Raw genomic sequence first — 9,187 nt, 5'->3', positions numbered from 1 at the left:
GTAGTGGCAGCGCCACTTACACAGACGAGCACAGTTCCCAGAAATGTTCGCGCGTAACCCGCGGAACGATTTTATCAGAATATGTTGACAGAACTATGTTTTACCAAGCATGTGTTTTAATGATGCTAACAGAATTATGTTTCAGAATGATTATGATGCAATACGATTTATCAAGTTACTAAAACTTGTGAACTCACTCAGTTTATACTGATTCAAATGTTTTTACGTGTCTTTCAGGAGATAACTAGGTAGCGCATGGAGTCACACTTAGAGCACCACACGCTGAACATCTAAAACAAGCTTTTTGGAAGATTTTGGTTTTATCCCCTCGATGCGCACGGTTACCCGCCGCGCAAGGGGATATGGCGAGAAAATCTTCAGTTTTTGTACTTGGATGTTTTTATGTAATACTTAAACAATGTAATGTATTTGTATTAAACTTCTCATGCGCAATAAATATCTTTGAATGTTTTGCAATGGCCCGTGCTTAAGTATCAATCCCCACTCGCGCGCGCCCGGCTGTTTCCGCCGCTCAGGGCCGGGTGTGACAGATTGGTATCAGAGCACTGGTTATAGCGAACTAGGAAAAGAAGTTTTTAACCTAGACTATAACCTTTGGGGAATCGCATGAAATATTTTTCAAAGAATATTTTCAAAAGAAAAATCACACACGCACTTAGGAACACGGGTCACAGTGTCTAGAGATAAGAACATTATGTGCTCTGAGTACATGCGCTAAGTTTGTTGTATTTTCTTTTTATGAAAAGAATGCCTCCAACCAGAGCCAAGGGAATTACCATGACACCCGAGGAGCTCGCAGAAATAATCGCGCAGGCGATTGCAACACATGAGGCCAGCAAGGCCGAATCTAGTCAGGGTCGCCAAGAGAACGAGACCCCAGAACCCGAATCAGGAGCCTTGGACAAAGGTTGCTCCTATAAAACATTCATGGCCTGTAGGCCTTGGCCGTTCAAAGGCACCGAAGGAGCCATTGGGCTCTACAATTGGATTGACAAGATGGAGACAGTTCTCTCCATCAGCGGATGTAGTGAAAACCAGAAGGTCCTTTACGCGACCTGCATGTTCCAGGAAGCAGCTTCGTCTTGGTGGAAGCTCCAAGTAAAGACTTTGGGGCGAGAAGTTGCTCTTCACAAGACCTGGGAAGAATTGAAAGAAATGATGATGAGGAAGTTCTGCTCTCGCGCAGAAATTCAGAGCTTGCAACAAGAATTCTGGAACCACACCATGGTAGGAACGGATATCGATGCCTACACCAATCGTTTCAACGAGCTTTACCAGCTGGTGCCAGACATGGCAAACACAGAAGAAAAGAAAATCGAGAGGTACATCTTTGGGTTACCTCCTGTCGTTAGAGTCCCACTCAACGCCGCCGCACCTCCGACCTTTGACGAGGCGGTTGCGCGAGCCATCACCCTTACAAGGGATACGGTTCGTGCGGGTATGTTGACTGCTCGCTTGAACGAGCAGCGAACCTCTGACTCCAAGAGAAAATGGAACTCCTACCGAGGATCAGACTTCAAGCAGCCACCACCCAAGAAGCAGGAAAGCACAAGGGTTTACGCGATTCAAGCCGCGGAACCATCAAGGAAAGGATACAGCGGGCCTTACCCATGGTGCAACAAATGCAAGTATCACCACGAGGGTGAATGCACGAACGTCACGTGCGCCAAATGTAGCAGACCAGGGCACAAGACGATGAATTGCCGTGTCAGAGAAGCTGGAGCAAGCGACAACTGCTACGCATGCGGGAAGCCTGGACACTTCAGTCGGGATTGCCCACAGAAAGGAAACCAAGCTCGCGGGAGAGCTTTTGTGATCGGCGCGGGTGAAGCAAAGGAAGAGCCGAATGTGGTAACCGGTACGTTTTTGCTTAACGGTCATTATGCATCTGTCTTATTTGATACTGGCGCTGACCTAAGTTTTATATCCCATGAGTTTAAAAACTCCCTGGGCTTAGCGACCAGTAGGCTAGACAAACCTTATACTATAGAACTAGCCAACGGTAGGCAGTTATGCGCGAATGAAAGGACTGAGCAATGTGTATTAGTCATGGGAGGTCATGAGTTCAATATAAACTTGTTGTCAATAGATTTGGGAAGTTTCGATATTGTGGTAGGTATGGATTGGTTGGTCGAAAATCTCGCGGAGATTGTTTGTCATAAGAAGCAGGTTCGGATTCCACTGTTGAACGGAGAAACTTTGATGATTCAAGGGGAAAGAAGGGGAGTTGCGACGAAACTGATTTCGTGCCTAAAGGCGCGTAAGTGCCTAAGGAAAGGGTGCTACGCCTTCCTGGCGCATGTAGTAGAGAAAGGAGATGAGCGAAGAATTGAAGACTTACCAGTAGTGCGCGAATTTCCAGAAGTTTTTCCTGAAGATTTGCCCGGGTTACCGCCGCCGCGACAAGTCGAGTTTCGTATTGATTTGGTCCCAGGAGCTGCGCCAGTAGCTCGAGCGCCTTATCGCTTAGCTCCGTCTGAGATGCAAGAGCTATCCAATCAGTTACAGGAACTATTGGATAAGGGTTTCATACGCCCAAGCTTTTCACCTTGGGGAGCTCCAGTACTGTTTGTAAAGAAGAAGGATGGTTCGTTCCGGATGTGTATTGACTACAGGGAGCTGAACAAGCTGACAGTCAAAAATCGGTACCCCTTACCGAGGATTGACGACTTATTTGACCAGTTGCAGGGATCCAGTTATTATTCGAAGATAGATCTACGGTCAGGATACCACCAACTTAGGGTCCATGAGGAAGACGCGCCAAAGACAGCCTTCCGAACCAGATATGGCCATTATGAGTTCTTAGTGATGCCTTTCGGGCTAACTAATGCGCCGGCTATATTCATGGATCTGATGAACCGTGTGTGCAAACCATATTTGGACAAGTTTGTGATTGTGTTTATAGATGACATTTTGATTTACTCTCGAACCAAGGCCGAGCATGAGCAACACCTGAGAATGATTTTGGAATTGTTAAGGAAAGAAAAGTTGTATGCGAAGTTTTCCAAGTGCGAGTTTTGGCTTAGAGAAGTTCATTTTCTCGGTCACGTTGTAAACGAGAAAGGAATACACGTCGATCCTTCTAAGGTTAAAGCCATCGAAAACTGGGAAGCGCCAAAAACCCCAACTGAGGTGAGGCAATTCCTAGGACTTGCTGGCTACTATCGACGCTTCATTGAGAACTTCTCCAAGATAGCTCTACCTCTGACCGCGCTAACTCAGAAAGACAAGGCGTTTATTTGGGGCGAGAACCAGGAAGCAGCGTTTCAAATGTTGAAACAGAAGTTATGTAGTGCGCCAATCTTATCCCTGCCCGAGGGGACAGATGACATCGTTGTTTACTGCGACGCTTCACACCAGGGACTCGGATGTGTCCTTATGCAGCGAGACAAAGTTATAGCGTATGCCTCGCGCCAACTTAAGACCAATGAGAAGAACTATACAACGCATGATTTAGAACTTGGAGCTGTTGTCTTCGCGCTAAAGATTTGGCGCCATTACCTCTACGGTACGAAATGTGTAATCTTTACGGATCATAAGAGCCTCCAACATATATTCGATCAGAAGGAATTAAACATGAGGCAACGAAGATGGGTTGAATTGTTGAATGATTATGATTGCGAGATCAAGTATCATCCGGGGAAAGCGAATGTGGTAGCAGACGCGCTAAGCAGAAAGGAGCGAATAAAAACGCTACGAGTCAAGGCTCTAAGGTTGACCATTCACGCAGAACTCTCTACGCGCATCCGAGACGCTCAGCGAGAAGCCTTGAAACCAGAGTTTGTTAAAAACGAATGCCTTGGGGGTATGGTTAAAAGTTTGGAACTGAAAGAGAACGGCAATCTATATTTCGCTAACCGCATATGGGTCCCCCTCAAGGGAGGATTGCGCGAGCGAGTTTTAAACGAAGCTCACAAGACGCGATATTCCGTACATCCTGGCGCAGACAAGATGTACCAAGATGTTAAAACGCTGTATTGGTGGCCCAATCTTAAAGGCGCCATCGCGATGTATGTCAGTAAGTGCCTGACGTGTTCAAAAGTAAAGGCTGAATACCAGAAACCATCGGGGTTGCTTCAGCAGCCAGAAATTCCCATGTGGAAGTGGGAACAAATCTCTATGGACTTCATCACCAAACTACCAAGGACACCTGGGGGTTATGACACGATATGGGTTATTGTAGATCGGCTAACTAAGTCAGCGCACTTCCTGCCGATTAAAGAAACTGATAAAATGGAAAAGTTAGCCCAACTATATATTCGAGAAGTAGTTTCAAAACATGGAGTCCCAGTGTCCATCATTTCTGATAGAGATAGTCGGTTCACCTCAAGGTTTTGGAGATCATTACAAGAGGGGTTAGGTACTCGTCTGGACATGAGTACGGCTTATCACCCCCAAACGGATGGACAAAGCGAACGAACAATCCAGACATTGGAAGATATGCTGCGCGCGTGCGCGATCGATTTTGGAGGTAGTTGGGATACCCACCTCCCGTTGGTTGAATTTTCTTACAATAACAGTTATCACTCAAGCATTAAGGCTGCGCTGTTCGAAGCTTTATATGGGCGCAAGTGTAGATCCCCACTGTGTTGGGCTGAAGTGGGCGACAAGCAAATGACTGGTCCAGAAGTGATTCAAGAAACAACAGACAAGATTTTTCAGATAAGGGATCGCCTTAAGTCAGCACGCGACAGACAGAAAAGTTATGCTGATATGAGAAGGAAACCGTTGGAGTTTCAAGTAGGGGATAAAGTACTTTTGAAAGTCTCTCCATGGAAGGGAGTCCCCCGTTTCGGTAAGCGAGGAAAGCTAAATCCGCGCTACATTGGACCTTTTGAGATCCTGGAGAGGATCGGTCCAGTTGCTTATAAACTCCGTCTACCCGCCGAACTCAGTGGAGTTCATGATACGTTTCATGTATCCAACCTCAAGAAATGTTTATCTGACGAAACGTTGATTTTACCGGTGGAAGAAATTCATATTGACAAACAGCTGCACTTCGTAGAAGAGCCTATAGCAGTAACCGATTGGAAAGAACAAAGGTTGCGCAGAAGCAGAATCAAGTTGGTAAAAGTTCAATGGAACTCAAGGCGTGGGCCTGAATTCACTTGGGAAAGAGAAGATCAGATGCGCATAAAATACCCACACCTCTTTCAGAATATGGCTTCTGCCAGCAACGTCTCTTAAATTTCGGGACGAAATTCGTTTAACGAGGGGAGAATGTGACACCCGGTAAATTCCCAACCCCTTAACTAAGTAATCAACCTAATAATTAGGTGATTGTAAATATTATGCGCGCCATGTTAGTCAGCGCGTGCATTTGTTATGTGCGCCCTGCGCGAGCGCGCTATGTTAAGAATCAGCGCGGGCACATTATGTGCGCCCGGCGCGAGCATATGTTAGAATCAGCGCGGGCATTTATGTTTGCCCTGCGCGAGCGCGCCATGTTAGTCAGCGCGTGCATGTGTTATGTGCGCCCTGCGCGAGCGCACCATGTTAAGAACCAGCGTAAGCATATGTTATATGCGCCATGCGTGAATGATTTGGCTTTATGTTTTCATGTAAAAACGTTATGTTGTCTATGGGTTGACCATCCCGCATGATGCTAAGGCGGGTGCATCCTACATCGTTTATGCGCGTGCGGAAGGGAACTAACCTACCCGCATGGCGGGAACGTTGAGAGCTAGTTTGTCTGAAGCTCCAGGATGGAATTGACTTCAACATGACTGATCACTATGTTGAAATACCAAGACCACCTGGAGAATCTACAAATGAAACTCAAATGTCCCTAACTGCGAGAAGGTTACGCACCTACCCGCAGCAAAGAAATGTTCTACACGCAGAAAGCTATGCGCACCAAGTTATACGCGCAGAACACTTAGTCAAAATGATCAGATTTAAGGAAATTGTCCCCGCCCAAAAGAGGGCGGTTGCGTGTTTCAGAAAACTTCTACTTTTTACTGTACACTGTCTAAAGCACTGAAAAAGCAAACTGTAAAAGTCAACTGCCAGCCACCCACTCTCACCAGCCACAGCCCTGCATGTCCTGTCCATATCAAATCAGAATCTTTAATCTACTTTTCTACTCTTTTTAATAAAATAATAATAATTTCCATACTTTATCATCATTTCAAAAGATTACAATTCCCTAAAGCAAGGGATTGTGTTCCCTTAAGTTTGCCTATAAATTTGTAGCCTAAATTACCACTCAAAACACACTTCAAAGAACTACAAACTTGCACTAATCTTTTCCCAAGCATCCGTTGTTTCCAGCTCCGATCCTGTTACTAGGTAAGCCGAGATTATAACCTTGAGATCTACTTTCCAACCCTTATATCTTGATCTTAATATATATATTTGTTATTTAATCGTATTCTAGACCTTCGATTCCGAGGCCAACACCAAGAAAACCCGAATCTCGATTAATCCCTTAACAAGAACCACAGGTGAGTCTCACAGCCCCATTTTCACTGTTTTCACTAATTTAAACTGTTTTCGGGGCGAGGGACACGTACTTAAATAATGTTTTATCATGGTATACTTACAAGCTAAGCAAACGATTACGTGTTTAAGTTATGTTTCCTAATGAGCAATGCGAACAGTTATCTATGGTCTTTCGATGATAGTGCACCAGATTCGAGTAAGTGATCACTTTACCATTGGAACTCTAAGGGTAGGGACTGCTGGTTTGATCCGCCCACTCGTAGGGGTCGCACCTCTTACATAGACGAGTGCCTAGTATGGTCATGGGGCAGTACTATGGGTTTGAGCCCGCTCGTAGAGGTCGCTCCTCTTACGCAGACGAGCGCCTTGTTTTCCGGCACAACGTCCGCGCGTAACCCGCGGGACGGTATTACAGCATATATTCGCTCGTAGTGGCAGCGCCACTTGCACAGACGAGCACAGTTTTCCAGAAGTGTCCGCGCGTAACCCGCGGGACGGTATTACGTTATTTTAGCTCGTAGTGGCAGCGCCACTTACACAGACGAGCACAGTTCCCAGAAATGTTCGCGCGTAACCCGCGGAACGATTTTATCAGAATATGTTGACAGAACTATGTTTTACCAAGCATGTGTTTTAATGATGCTAACAGAATTATGTTTCAGAATGATTATGATGCAATACGATTTATCAAGTTACTAAAACTTGTGAACTCACTCAGTTTATACTGATTCAAATGTTTTTACGTGTCTTTCAGGAGATAACTAGGTAGCGCATGGAGTCACACTTAGAGCACCACACGCTGAACATCTAAAACAAGCTTTTTGGAAGATTTTGGTTTTATCCCCTCGATGCGCACGGTTACCCGCCGCGCAAGGGGATATGGCGAGAAAATCTTCAGTTTTTGTACTTGGATGTTTTTATGTAATACTTAAACAATGTAATGTATTTGTATTAAACTTCTCATGCGCAATAAAAATCTTTGAATGTTTTGCAATGGCCCGTGCTTAAGTATCAATCCCCACTCGCGCGCGCCCGGCTGTTTCCGCCGCTCAGGGCCGGGTGTGACAGCATACTCGATATGTTTGTTAATACGCTTATCCTAAGAGATAAGTGTATGCCTTATGTGAATAATGTGATATGTATGAATGATGGCTTGACGGTACGTGAACGATCTTCGGATATTGCACGTACTGTCAGGTTGTAACGCTAAGTATAAGGTAAGTATGATATGTATGCTTATGTGTATGAATGTGATAAAGTTAATAAAAGAATGAAAGGATGGTTGTATGGTTACGAAGAGGGTATCGGGCCCTAATAATACTCGAGGTATGATGTATGGTTGTATGGTAACGAAGAGGGAATCGAACCCTACTAATATTCGAGAACTAGGGAACCGAACCCTACTAATATTCGAGGAAAGAGGGTACCGAGCCCTAATAATACTCGAGGTATGATGTATGGTTGTATGGTAACGAAGAGGGCATCGAACCCTACTAATATTCGAGAACTAGGGAACCGAACCCTACTAATATTCGAGGAAAGAGGGACCAGACCCTTATAATATCTGTGATGTTAGGGACCAGACCCTTATAATATCTGTGATGTTAGGGACCAGACCCTTATAATATCTGTGAGGTTATAGGGCGAAAGGCTCTTTAAAACGTATGATTATGTATGTAAAGAAAGTATGAAAGTATGAATGAAAGAATATAAGTTTATGTGTATTGCATAGTGTATGATTAACTAGAACTCACTCAGCGTAGCTGACTTTTAGTATGCACGCAGGTGAGTAGGATGAGGCAGCTCGCTTGAGGAGACACGTGGCACCGAATAAGAGGCTGGCATCGGAAGACTCAAGACGTTTAAGTTTAATGTTTCGTTAATTTTGAAAGACAAAATGATGTTTTAAGACAAGACGTGTTTTGTTATGAAATGTTTTATGAAAGCTTTTATATTCCGCGAATGTTTTAATTAACTCTGATAGTTAGAACTGCGTTTATGAGTAAATCCAACACGAAAGTAGGGCTACCGGTAACGGGGCCTTACAGGGTTGTTATGTGATTGAGAGGGTTCATTTGTAGGAATTGGGAATGGATCAATAAAGTTGGCTTCAAAGGTTTGGGATTGATATTGATAGGTCCATTGCCGTCTCTCCTTTTCAAAAAACTTCACATCTCTCCTGGTAATAAACTTTTGAGTAATAGGATATACAATCTATAACGTTTACTTTGGGTTGAATAACTTATGAAAATACACCTTTATGATTTATCATCAAGTTTTCTTCTAAACTGTGAGGGTATTAAAGCATAAGCCACACAACCAAACACCTTGAGATGATTAATGGAAGGTTTTCTAGTATACCATGCCTCATGTGGTGTCTGGTTCCTCACGGCTTTTGTAGTGGCTAGATTGATAAGATAAAAAGCTGTGGCAATACTTTCGGCCCAAAAATAATTAGGAACGCCCATACTCTTGAGCATGCTTCTTGACATTCCCATAATAGTACGGTTTTTTCTTTCAATAACTCCATTATGCTCAGGAGTGTAAGGGACTGTGAGTTCCCTTTTTATACCATGAGCTTCACAAAACTTATTGAACTCGGTGGAGGTGTATTCTCCACCCCTATCAGATCTTAACACTTTTATAGGACATTCCCCTTCCTTTTCAACCATAAGTTTGAAGAGCTTGAACTTTGAGAAAACTTCTAATTTGTTGGAGATAA

The sequence above is a fragment of the Bidens hawaiensis genome, unplaced genomic scaffold, assembly GCF_021521415.1.
Source record: "Bidens hawaiensis isolate Kalapana, Puna unplaced genomic scaffold, B.hawaiensis_p1.1 tig00000904_1, whole genome shotgun sequence".
Classification (NCBI taxonomy): domain Eukaryota; kingdom Viridiplantae; phylum Streptophyta; class Magnoliopsida; order Asterales; family Asteraceae; genus Bidens; species Bidens hawaiensis.
This window is presented reverse-complemented; position numbering follows the sequence as displayed.